At 47.5% G+C, this 13,626-nt stretch overlaps 1 long non-coding RNA gene across 1 annotated transcript; it reads left to right on the forward strand.

The window, feature by feature from the left end:
- The first annotated feature begins 307 nt into the window (after nucleotides 1–307).
- Nucleotides 308–4,656, forward strand: LOC134947412 (uncharacterized). The gene is made up of 4 exons (XR_010182545.1): nucleotides 308–789; nucleotides 1,099–1,120; nucleotides 2,412–3,041; nucleotides 4,474–4,656. It is a non-coding gene; the product is annotated as an uncharacterized LOC134947412 (long non-coding RNA).
- The last annotated feature ends 8,970 nt before the right edge of the window (nucleotides 4,657–13,626 follow it).

The raw sequence follows: 13,626 nt of genomic DNA on the forward strand, positions 1-13,626 counted from the left end.
GTTAAGCAATTTATTGCTATGCCTTTGGATGTTGGTGCCCTAGATGTGGTGAAGCGGCAATTTGCGGAAGGTGGTAGTCGCTTCCCACATGTTATTGGGGTTGTGGATGGCACACATGTTGCTATTCAGCCACCAAGACATAATGAAGAAATTTATAGAAACAGGAAACTGTTTCATTCTCTGAATGTAATGGTTGTTTGTGGGCCATCCCTCCAGATCCTTTCCCTGAACGCAAAGTTTACAGGAAGTTCCCATGATGCGTATGTCATTAGACAATCAGGGATATGGCAGAGATTAAGATCAAGTCAACGACCAGACATGTGGTTATTGGGTGAGTTGTTGCTCAAATTTTTTAGTTAAAAAGTAACAACAATATATGAAATTTGAGATCTAAAATGTGGCTCTTATTCCAACAGGAGACCGTGGATATCCTTGCACCCCCTGGCTCATGACTCCTTACCGTAATCCCAGGCCAGGACCACAGATGGCATTTAACTCCGCGCTTACTGCCACTAGGCAGCTGGTGGAGCGCACAATTGGTGTCCTGAAAGGGCGCTTTCGTGTGCTCCACCGCACGGGTGGCGACATCATGTATTCGCCGGAGATGGCAAGTAAAATAGTGGTCCTGTGCGCAATACTCCATAATATCGCGGTAAGGAGTAGTGTTGAGCTTCCTCAGGCAGAGGAATTGCCTGATGAGGAGCCAGGGGTTGTGCCACGCTTCGGTGGGGGGAGTGTGACACGGAGGGGGAGCCAAGTGAGGGCAAGAATCGTAGCAGAACATTTCAGGTATAGTGTTTTTCCCATTTATATTTGCACAAATAATACAACCCAGTATGCTTATGTATTTTTAAACATGATTGCATTTAGTATGTTCTTGTAAAGTGATTTGGGAATGCTGTTGTTGTGTTTGAATGGTTTTTTCTTTTTAAACATAAAAAACAAAAACACGTTAAGCTGACAATGTTTATGTAATAATTTAAATACTGTAATGTTAATAAATAGTGTCCTTATTTATTTTATATCCTCAAATCCTGATTATGTAAACAAACACACAAACAAATGATACTCAATGTTTGACACTTTGTGACTGTCCAGCTGAATGATCACACGACCTGTGGTGAGTACACAGATATGTTTAGTAATTTTCAGTAAAGTCTGTCTCTGTGTGTTTTATCTAATTGTTTCTAACAAACATTTTCGCTTCTGCTAATGCGAATTTCCGCTCGTGCAAAATAACACTCTGCTCTTCACAGCATTGCAAAGATCAATAAAGTTATTAGAAATGACATATTTTTGGCCAATCACATGCTACCAGACACTATAAATATATGCCCAAATAAGGAAAACGCCATTGCCATGATGCGTGCAGCACCGTTCTCCAGGCGGGAGCTCCGCGTGCTGGTGGCGGTGATGGACCGCCGCGTAGGCCGCGTTGGGCGCTTCATCCCCAATCGGGTGAAGCGCGAGGCCTACGCGGAGGTCCGCCGCCTGCTGCGGACTCGCGTCCGCAGCAGGCGGACAATCATCCAGCTGGAGAGGCGCTGGAGTGATCTCCGCAGGCGGACTCCAGATCTGTTGGCGGAGATCCGCCAGCAAATCCGTGCTCTCCATACACGAAGTAAGTTACATTACATACGATTTTTAGCTTAAAATGTGCTAATGTTTGCTTGTTTTTCTTTGTTTCCGACGCATTGTTGAAAACCATTGTGCAAAACCATGTGCACTGCAGGGGAAGCATATGTAACATGTGCAGAGTGTGTAAGATTGTGGTGGTGTGTGTTAAAGCATTTTTTAAATTTGCAGTGTTAAAATAAAACAGGCTGGATTTTCCATGCCCATAATTTCTAAACACACCCAAATCTAACTCTCTCTGCACATGTTATATATGCAACCCCTGCAGAGCACATGCTTTTGGCCAAATGCTAAATAAATTCCTGCTGTAATCCCCTTGGAATTACCAAGATTTTACAGTAAGTGGTAGGCTAATTGCATCCTTCAGTGTATTTTTTTGGAAATTAGGACAGTGTGTGTGGTTAGGGAAAACAGTACTGACTGTAGTAAAGTGACACGAAACAAGTGCATGTTTTCAAGAAATAAGAAGCAGCCTGGAAACTGGTCCAAAATACTGGATCAGTGCTGGCTATATAATAAGGTGCCTTGAATACTAATCTGGTGATGGTGCCTAGACCAATCACTATGACTCAATGGACTAGATTAAGGAATGAGCTTCAAAGTTCACGTTTGGAAACATTTTATTTGCCGTGGCCAACATGAAGAGGATCTTAACATGTTTGAGTTTCAAAATAAAATATATTAAAAAAAAAATATGTAACAGAACATTGATATGAACAAATGAATACTATGTAATTTTGCATAATTTAACAATGTTTACAATATTTACATTCTAGGACAACAACAACGGCACAACTCCCCACCCCCTTCCCCTTCCCACTCACCCTCCCCTTCTCACTCCCCCTCCCCTTCTCATTCCCCCTCCCCTTCTCACTCCCCCTCCCCTTCACAGTCCCCCTCCCCTTCTCACTCCCCCTCCCCTTCACAGTCCCCCTCAGCTTCCCAGTCCCCATCATCTTCCCAGTCCACCTCATCTTCCAAGGCCCCCTCATCTTCCCTGGCCCACTCCACTTTCCATTCCCCTTCTCACCACACCTCTCCATCTCTTTCTGGGACCCCTTCTCCTCCTTCCCATACCCCTTCTCCTTCATCTTCGTCATCCCCATCTGAACCCCCCTCACCCTCTATTGCCTTACATTTCTCTCCACCCCCCTCGCCCTCGCAATCAGACCCCCCCTCTGAAATTGTTGCTCCAATCCAGCCTCCTTCCCCAATCCCTCCTCCTTCCCCAATCCCTCCTCCTTCCCCAATCCATCCTCCTTCCCCAATCCCTCCTCCTTCCCCAATCCCTCCTCCTTTCACCATCCCTCAGCCGGCTTCACCGATCATGCCAAGCTCACCACCCAGTGAATGGGCACAGGAAGCCCCTGACGAACATTCCGGGAGTCAGGATGTTGCCGTGGAAAGTAAGTTTTGTTTTGGTGTCGAAATGATTACCCACTTACACTTACAATGCCAAAACATGCAGGGTTGTACTGTTTGAATTCTTGTCCCCAGGACAAAATTTGGATATTTTCATCATGGTGTACATGTTGCCTTTACATATTTGTGAGTGTCATTATATGTACAGTGTGTATGTGTGCAATATTTTGTGTGTCCACTCTAGGTTGACACTCATTAGGTAGCCAGGGTTGGCAGGACAACAGGGTTTATATGTGTTAGTTTTGAAGGCCAACAGTTAGACCTGAGTGGAGTTTAGTATGTTGTTGTCGATTTACACTTGGGCCTGTGTAGTCAGAAAATTTTAACTTACAAAACACATGCTTCACTTTGTTATGTAGACTAATGACACACTGATTTGTGGTGGGAAAGTTACATTCACAAAATGAAAAAACATTCAAATAAACCCTGTTTGCACTTATTTAGTAAGGGCAGCTTTCAGGGAGTGTGGGAATGCTATGATATGGTGGCCTTCGGAAGATATTGATATGCAGTGTGAGGAGGCAGGACCAAACCCCTTTTAAATAATGCCACAAATAAAGGATGTGAATGAATGGCAACATGGTGTAACAGTGTTGAAGATGGAACATAGGGGTTAAAATCCAAGATGTTTGCATGCCGGACAAATTTTAGCAGTTGGGCCAAACCATGTGCACTGCAGGGGAGGCAGATATAACATGTGCAGAGAGAGTTAGATGTGATTGGGTAATTTTGATTCTGTGCAGGGTAAATACTGGCTGCTTTATTTTTAATGTGCTAATTAGATAGAAGATTGAACACATCCCACCCAAATCTAACTCTCTCTGCACATGTTATATCTGCCTCCCCTGCAGTGCAAATGGTTTGGAGCAACTACTTAAATTTTTAAAGCTGCAATCAACTTGGAATTACCACCATAACTTTAACATGGGATGTTGCCCAGAACAAACAATACAATTAATCTTGACTATTGGGGAACAACTTCTACAAGTTATTAAATTTATTTAGCCTTGTTTGCTATGGCCAACGCTACATCTTACAATGAAATCACATAGGAGCAAATGTAGGCCATGCTCTTTACAATTGGAATAAGTCACACAAAAAAACTGAGCATGCTGGCTTTTTTTAAGGCTAATGATTGAACCCTAAAACAGTCATGATGTATCAACTTTGCCATTAAGCAGGCCTGTCCAAACTGCGCAACTGCAACTGTAGAAAAACTACACATCCCAGCATGCCCTTACACAGGTTTTTCATTCCCTGGCACCAAAACTGAGTCAACGACTGCTGGTATATGTAGTTTCACACAAGCAGGAGGAATGCAGTTTGGACCTGCATGCATTAAAGTGTGCTTTGTGCCTTGCTAGGCTAATAAGCAATGTGAGTAAGTTAGTAATGTTTGTTATCTCTTAATTACAGATGTTGCCGTTGGAGATCCAACATCCTTGCAGGATATAGTTTGCAGTATGAGGCGCCATCTCCAGGCCTTGGTGGGGCTTTTGGACGCCATGCAAAAATTTTGTTAATTTTATGATTATAATTAAAAATATTATAAAAAATGATAATATCAGTATTCCACTTTTAAAAAAAAATAAACTAATAAATTTAAAAACTTCAGCGGCTCTTTATTATTTAGTCATGCAATAAAGGAACAGCAGATTGCAGAACAAACATTTCTTACCTTAAACATTTCAAACATCTAACGTAAGTTATTTTAAATCAACAACTAAAACATGTTATTGGCTTTTTAAACATGCATACACCTTCATTCACATACAAAAACTCTACTTTAATAAATTCTACAAACACATTAGACCAAGCACATTGCAAACATCTATATTTATATTAAACATGTAAATAAAAGGAGGTTATTTTATGGCTACAAAGTGTTTTTCTGGGATTTCAACAAACACTTAATTGATCATGACCATTTCAATTAATTCACTAATTGGATTTGTTATTGAGGAGGGCTTGTGGACTTTGATTTGGAAGGTGTTAGTCCACTTAATAGTATAAAAACAAATTGTGGTGCGTTTTTCAGCAAAAGTGATCACTTTAACTGAAAAATGTGTAAATATACTACAACTTAGTATTTGTACGAAGAAGTATGTGTTTATGCGATGGGTTCGCATTGCTGCGAGGATTTCGCATTGTTGCGATGTCATTTGCCGTACGCCCACTTTGTGTAATAATGCGTGCGAATGTGCTAAAATACGTTGGGGGCGGATGTTCGCAAATTTACTACATTAACGCAACTTTACTAATAGGCTGTGCGAACGAAAAACTTAGCGAACAACTCGGAATGAGGGCCAGTAAAAACAAACACAACACATTACTTCCACGCCTTCACTCCAAGGGTAACATCCCCCGCATGGGCATTTACCCCAGGCATCGAGCAGTCAAGTATTCGCCAGAGGAGTCTGTGCAAAGTTGCATGCGCTCAAACCACTTGGTGAACCAGCTGGTCCGGTCCGAAGCAGGTATGTCTTCTACATGCTGGATGAAGGTCTCCACGGCAGCTTCCGCTGACTCAAAACAAATCCCACGCATCGTGCGCTCAATTTATGGAAGCACGAAGAAGTCGCAGGGGGGCCAGGTCTGGATTGCACCATGCTCCTGGATGCATTCATGGAGCCAGAAAATCCACCACTTTCCTGGACTTGTGGGCAGGTGCATTGTCGTTATGGAAAAGGACACCACAAGTGCGGGTTCTTGGACAGCATCTGGAAATGGCTTCCAGCACTTGCAGCGAGCATTGGTTGGCGTACCGATTCCCAGTGACAGTGCTCTGCTACACGAGTGGTACGGTAGCTACATGACCAGTCTCGGCCACAAAAACAGCCACCACCTGATTGGCCATGCTGCACTCACGTCGGAAGTTCTGTGGTGGAGCATCTCCAACTGGGGTCCACTGGGCCAACTGTGGTCTCGGGTTGAAACTGTTGATCCAGAATTCATTGCCACTGATGATCTCCCAGATAGAGTTTGAGTAACCGCCATCAAACGTTGTCAGCACGTTGCGGCACCAAGTCACCCAAGCCTCCTCCTGCTCTCGAGTCAGCTGATGATGCTCAGCCAGGAGCGGATCTTGGTGCGGGCAAGCAGTGCCTTTGCCCAGGGCGCTGCGGCCTGGGGGCGCGGCCGCAGTCACCACCGCCTGCCCGCACCCCGCTCTACGGCTGCAGCAGACGCCGTGGGCTGTGTGGGCGTCCGCTGCAGCCGGCTCCAGGCACAGACACTAGAGGTCGTTATATTGACCTCTAGTGTCTGTGCGGCGCAATGGGCGCTATGGGAGAGACGTCATTGAGAGGAGCGGGCGGCCAGACTGACGGAGCAGCAGCAGCAGCAGAAGAAGCAGTCGGGAAGCAGGAGCAGGGCAGTGGTAAGTATTGTTTTTATTATTTTGTGTGTGTGTGTGTTTGTAAGCGGCGATAGGGGGCACAGCGACAGGGGGGCAAATAAAGAGGGGGCACAACTACTGGGGGCAAATAAAGAGGAGGCACAAATACTGGGGGCAAATAAAGAGGGGGCACAACTACTGGGGGCAAATAAAGAGGGGGCACAACTACTGGGGGCAAATAAAGAGGAGGCACAAATACTGGGTGCACAACTACTGGGGGCAAATAAAGAGGAGGCACAAATACTGGGGGCAAATAAAGAGGAGGCACAAATACTGGGGGCAAATAAAGAGGGGGCACAACTACTGGGGGCAAATAAAGAGGAGGCACAAATACTGGGTGCACAACTACTGGGGGCAAATAAAGAGGAGGCACAAATACTGGGGGCAAATAAAGAGGAGGCACAAATACTGGGGGCAAATAAAGAGGGGGCACAACTACTGGGGGCAAATAAAGAGGAGGCACAAATACTGGGGGCAAATAAAGAGGGGGCACAACTACTGGGGGCAAATAAAGAGGAGGCACAAATACCGGGAGCACATAAAGAGGGGGCACAACTACTGGGGGCAAATAAAGAGGAGGCACAAATACTGGGTGCACAACTACTGGGGGCAAATAAAGAGGAGGCACAAATACTGGGGACAAATAAAGAGGAGGCACAAATACTGGGGGCAAATAAAGAGGAGGCACAAATACTGGGGGCAAATAAAGAGGGGGCACAAATACCAGGGGCAAATAAAGAGGAGGCACAAATACCGGGGGCAAATAAAGAGGAGGCACAAATACTGGGGGCAAATAAAGAGGGGGCACAACTACTGGGGGCAAATAAAGAGGGAGCATATCTACAGGGGCAAATCAACTGGGGGGGGGGGGGGCAGTGGAAACTCTCGCACTGGGCGCCACAAGGGGTAGAACCGGCCCTGTACTCAGCGTGCAGAAACCTTGCTTAGGCCGAGGCTCTTCTTGGAGTATCAAGCTGATGGATCCGGATGAGATGCCTTTTACACTCTTGTGAATTTTCCATCCGTGGCTGGTGAATGGGATGTTCCACTGAATCAGAAAATGTTAGCAGGTGGCAGGTAATTTATACGTGCGCCATTGGAAATATTCTGTATTTTAGGCAACTATTCTTCAAATTCCAGTGTGTTGTGTCATGTACTTATCTAATTATTTAGTTACATATGCTAATGTAATTAATTTCATGACATGAGAAGAGAGTTATCTTTGTAATTGTTACATATCTCCTTGTTTTTTATGAAACGGCCATTCATAGTCTTCTCTGATACACTCGTGGTATTTGCAACGGCTCCAAACACTGTGTCGGTGGGGAAGCTAGTGTGAACTGGCCAATCGTGTGCGTTCATTTCATCCGGATGTTTGGGTCATATCTTTAATGTATAATCTGGTTTCTTGGGAGTCTAACAATCACGTCTTTGAAGAAATGTCACTGTTACATTCATTCGGCACCATTCGCCGGTTTGCAGCTGCGATATAGGAACAGTATCACTTTCTCTCTCTCTGCGATGACCATGACAAGACCTTCTCATTTCCTGCACGCTTGCAGAAGACTCAGCTGTGGGAAGTGAAATTATCTTATTTATAAATGTGCTTGTGCTTTATAGTGAAAGCCATTGGGACCGTGACTATTGATGAGCGCTACAAACAACGCATACCTCAACAGTCTTGTTTTCTTAGGACAATCCTATTATTTTACCACGGGCTAAGTGGCCATGCGCAGTTTCTGTGGGGTGTGGCCACAGACGAATCGGGGTTCGCCTTGGAGAGATCAGCTTATGGAATCAGCATACATTATATGGGATGGGGTTAATTTTTCAATTGTGACTATACAAGAGCACAATCTGCACCCAGCCAGCTTCCCCTCTTATTTACTTACATGTTTGCGGCTATAACAACAATCTGCTTTCACTGGACTTATTTTTGCGGTTGTTCGATGCAAGCTACCATATTTCTAAGGACGTACATCCAAAGTTGGTGATGTAGGGTAAATTAATAAATAGATTAATTAGCAAAATGATATGCTGCAGTACATGAAATGTGATTTTTTTTTACACTTTTGTCATCAGATATTTATTACACAATGGTGGTCATTCCGAGTTGATTGCTCGCAAGCAGTTTTTAGCAGCCGTGCAAACGCTATGCCGCCGCCCACTGGGAGTGTATTTAGCTTAGCAGAAGTGCGAACAAAAGGATCGCAGAGCGGCTACAAAATAATTTTGTGCAGTTTCAGAGTAGCTCCAGACCTACTCAGCGCTTGCGATCACTTCAGACTGTTCAGTTCCTGTTTTGACGTCACGAACACGCCCTGCATTCGCCCAGCCACGCCTGCGTTTTTCCTGGCATGCCTGCGTTTTTCCGAACACTCCCTGAAAACGGTCAGTTGCCACCCAGAAACGCCCACTTCATGTCAATCACTCTGCGGTCAGCACTGCGACTGAAATGCTTCGCTAGACCTTGTGTGAAACGACATTGGGGTAATTCCAAGTTGATCACAGCAGGAAATTTTTTAGCAGTTGGGCAAAACCATGTGCACTGCAGGGGGAGGCAGATATAACATTTGCAGAGAGAGTTAGATTTGGGTGGGTTATTTTGTTTCTGTGCAGGGTAAATACTGGCTGCTTTATTTTTACACTGCAATTTAGATTACAGACTGAACACACCCCACCCAAATCTAACTCTCTCTCTGCACATGTTATATCTGCCCCCCCTGCAGTGCACATGGTTTTGCCCAATTGCTAACAAACTTGAGGCTGCGATCAACTCAGAATTACCCCCATTGTTCTTTGTAATAGTACGACGCTGTGGGAATTTCTGAGACAGGACGGTACCGTACGGAAGCACTCGCCGCTTGCCGCGTCCCGTCGACTGCGCACAGATTGGAAGGTCAAGCCGCACGAGGCCTGACCACATAGGGGATTCCCGCTTACCGTCAGTAACCGCCTGTTACTGACTCCACCCACTGCGTTGTGTGCGGGTTCTTGCTGCCACCACCAAACTCCTAACCTGCCGTGGCGTTTGGAACCATGGTTCTGCTCTGTATGTGCCGACGCACTGCCTTACCACAGCTGTGTGGTGTTGACGAATCCCCACTAGCCACTTGCTAGGCCTCTACCGGTAGCTGGCGGAAGGCGGAGCTTGGAGACGCTAGGTACTTCCCTGGACAGCCGGAGGACGGGGCTAGGTTTGGCCTAACCCTGTTGGTCACAAGATGAAGCAATCTTCTTGAGGCAAAGATGTTTATTTGCGCAATAGTTCTAAAGAGAACCCTTCCCTATTGCTAGGGGCAACAGCATACAATCAGATGTTTCAGCAGAATAAAGATGGTACAACTACAACTCTGGAGGCACACAGGTCTCCTTTTTATGTCAGTTTTCCACACAGTATCACAGGGGGGTAAGCCCTCCCTGTCTTCTCCAACCAATCAGGTTATTTTACAAAATACCAATAAATTACATTTTACAAGGATATAAGTGCAATAAAACAATATCCTCCTTCCTGTCACCCAGACAACGTTTGGTATCAGATTAACATTCACTATTGATAAATTTATCACATATCTTCAAAATACAAATGTGTCTGGTCATTCCCATCTGCAGGCAATCCCAGTGTTTAAGATTACAACAGGAATAGCTACAATACAAACAAACGGTCTTCCTTCCTTTATCTGCCATTCACGGATCGTATATCAATTACATCCCCTACATGAAACAGATTCCAAGCCCATAGACCCAGTGATTAGTATCTCTCTCTAAGGAACTTACACATCAAAAGGTATTGTCCTTCACACCTCACTGCTAGGACAGGACCATTAGCATGCCACTTCCTATTTCCAGAGGATAAGAGTTGCTTATTCAGACAGCTATAGTAACTGCATTTTTTCCTTTAAATATACACCAAGCCTGTCTTGAATATAAAATAGATACAGTTAAACATGCCTTCCTGCAATGGTGCACAGAGCACTACATATGACATGTTAAAAGTAAAACACATCATTAAACAAACTTTTAAACAGTCCGTAACATGGCGCCGGGCACGAGGGTTAACCCCTTCAGTGCCGCAGACGACATTACACGTGTGGCTGGCTAGTCTCTCCGGCCACATTCCTCCCCCCCCCATTCAAGCGGGTCAACCAGGGACCCATGTCCCAACGATTTGGGTCCTGGTCCCGCAGTCCCTTGTGTTGAAGGGGACGCTACCTAGGGTGTGTAGGCTCCGGCCTAGACAGTTCATCCATAGTGCAGTGGGCCTCTCTTCGTGGGTGCACAATGTTCAAATAGTCCACCTGAAGTCCAAGGTCAAGGCTCCACCACAAAAGTCTGTCCAATTTCCCCAAGGTAGGTTGCAGCCACCTAACAGGTAGGTGGTAAGTCACCACGGTGGGGGGCCGGTTACAAACAAGTGCCACCCAAGGTGTCCCAATCGTGGCATACCCCACCTCCCACAATAGCAGTATACTGCTCAACCAGGCCACAGGGTGCTCCTGCCCATATGGCTCTTTCTGGCTTGGTACAGCTCCCAGTCCGTGCAGTGGCGCAATAGTTCGTAACACACAGTCCTGGTCAAGAATGTGCGCCATCAGCACTGGAGCGGGTACCCGAGCCTCCTTCAATGACTGGAATGCCAACTCGCAAGCGGGTGCAAAGTCCACTGACTTGGGAATGCCCTTCCTAGCCATCTGTGTCAAGGGGTTCACTACAGGACTAAAGTCAATGACAACATGTCCGTAGGGCCTTACAGGTTCTAAGGTCAGTACCGGTCTGGGTGATGTGGGTCGGGGACAGCCTCTGGTTGCCTCCACCCCCTCTGGGTTGGGCCTACCCCTGTCTCCTCCCACATGGTGCCCCAGGCACTGCACCTCCGTCATACCTATCTGGCAACTGTCTGCCCTAACTGTCAGACCTGCCCTCCAATCCTCCTCCGTCAACCTATGACTCGGGAAACCTACCCTGTCACCTAGGCCTACTCCTTCCTCCTCGTCCGCTACCTGTGCCACAGTGATGGCGGCCAGACCACCAGCCTCTGGATCCTGTGTGGCATCCACTACAGGGAGGCTGCGTGTCTTCCCCGATCTACTGTGCACAGGCAGGGGACCTGCTATGTCCACAGCAACTTGCTGCAAGGGTTCTCCTATGGGCAGAGGTCCAGAGACAACACAACCGCTGGAGTGCCCCGGCTTCCAATGCATGTCACCAGCCTTACATTTGGTCTGGGCATCATCCGACATTCCAGACCAGGGTAAGCTCTGTGTCAGGCACTTCAGGGTACGGTCTGTCTCCGGGTTGCTGTCCAAAGGGGTTTCGCTGGCAACCGACACCGGTTGCGCAGGAACGTTCCCTGAGGGGACCAGTTGGACACATTCCCTATCTGGTCTATCCCCTCCCACTTTCCTGGCTACCCTGTACCTTAACCCTTCCCGCCAGGTCAAACTTCCTGCCCCAACCCTGTCAAGGCTGCTGCCAGAGTGGCGCCTCATGCCTTTTGGGGATGGGTCAGAGAGTTGAGCCTCCCTAACCTCCTGCCTGTGGCCCTCAATCTCTCCTAAATTGGGACACTCTACAGGGGGATCTAGGTGGGGACTACTAGGGTCAGTCTGGTAGGGGTCAGTCATGGAAAAGTCAGTGTGGTTTCTCATACTCACCGCCGGAGTTGGCAAACCACTTGGGTCAGGAGCATCATTGGGCACCCCCACAGGATCACACGAGCTGGAACCGACATCCTCTGCGTTGCTAGGGGACGTAGGCATACCAGAGGCAAATGGCATGCGGGGTCGATGTACTGATCTAGCCGCTGTGATCTTTTCCTCTGGGCTGGTTGATGCTGTGGTTGGCTGTGCTGGCAGTTGTCTAGAAGCTGTAGTCTTTTTCTCTGGGCTGGGTTGTGCTGGAGTAGCTGATGTCAACGGTGGGTTTGGAACTTGACTCCGGGGAATGGCGCCAACAAACATAGTGACGATCCCACCACCCAGATCATTTCCTAGGACCACATCAGTTGGGAGACCATCCATGACGTCAACTTCTCGCAACTCTGGTCCAGCTCCCCAGTCCAGGTAGACTCTTGCCATGGGAACCGCTTTTTCTGTTCCTTCTGCCAGGGTGATCGTGGCAGTGCGACCCTGCAATACTGCAGCAGGATCTATAAGGTGGGGGCTCACCACAGTGATTGAGGCCCCAGAGTCTCTTAGGCCTTCTCCCTGCAGGGGTCCCACGTGGACTGGCTGCAGGTGCCTCCACATGTTGTGTAGGGGCTGTTTGGCCATGCAGGTGACTCTCTCCGCAGAGTGCACCTGTCTCTCGCCACACTCCATCGGACTGACTGGAGGGGGAACAGTCTCTGTAGGCTCATCTCCTCTCGTCAAACAAGCGATCCGGGCTCCAGCACTCGGATTTGGGGCACGAGTCTGGGGTGCTTGGGATGCAGGACAGTTCATCCTCAGATGTCCGATTTTCCCACAGCCGTAGCACTTCTTCTCCAGTCGTGGCACCGATGATCTCTGATCAGTTGCAGGGACGCTGCGGTGCGGTTGCTGGCCAAGAGCACCCGGGTTGGAAGATGCTTGTCTTTGGGGGTGATGAGCTGAAGAGGGGGGTCCCCTTGGTGGTACAGTCTTTTGGAGCTGGCTGATGGCTGGGCGCTTCTGCCCCTGTGGCCGAATTGCCACATACTTGTCTGCTAACTGGGCAGCCATCTTTAAGCTGGGTGGCTCCCGATCTAGCACCCACTCCTTCACTTCTTGGGCGCACCGGCGGTAGAACTGCTCCCTGCAGATCAGGTCAATCAGTGCGTCCCATGTAGTGGCTTCCGAATCCTTCACCCACTTCACCACGTACTGCCGCAGCTGGGTGGCGAAATGCTCATGGGTGCTGCTAGGATTCTTGGGCAAGTCTCTGAACTTCTTCCTGTAAGACTCTGGAGTGATGAAGAATCGCTGGAGGAGGGCCTTCGCAACTTCGTCGTAGTTCCCACAGTCCTCCGTCGCCACTCCTCGATAGGCCTCCAAGGCCTCTCCATGCAGAGTGGGCACAAGGTGTCTCACCCACTCTGACTTGGGTAGATCGTGTAGTTTGCAAGTCCTTTCAAAAACTTGTAAATGTCCATCAATGTCCCCATCACTGTCTGCAAACTTGGCAAACTGAATACGTCCTGATCTGTGTACAAG

The sequence above is a fragment of the Pseudophryne corroboree genome, chromosome 8, assembly GCF_028390025.1.
Source record: "Pseudophryne corroboree isolate aPseCor3 chromosome 8, aPseCor3.hap2, whole genome shotgun sequence".
NCBI lineage: Eukaryota > Metazoa > Chordata > Amphibia > Anura > Myobatrachidae > Pseudophryne > Pseudophryne corroboree.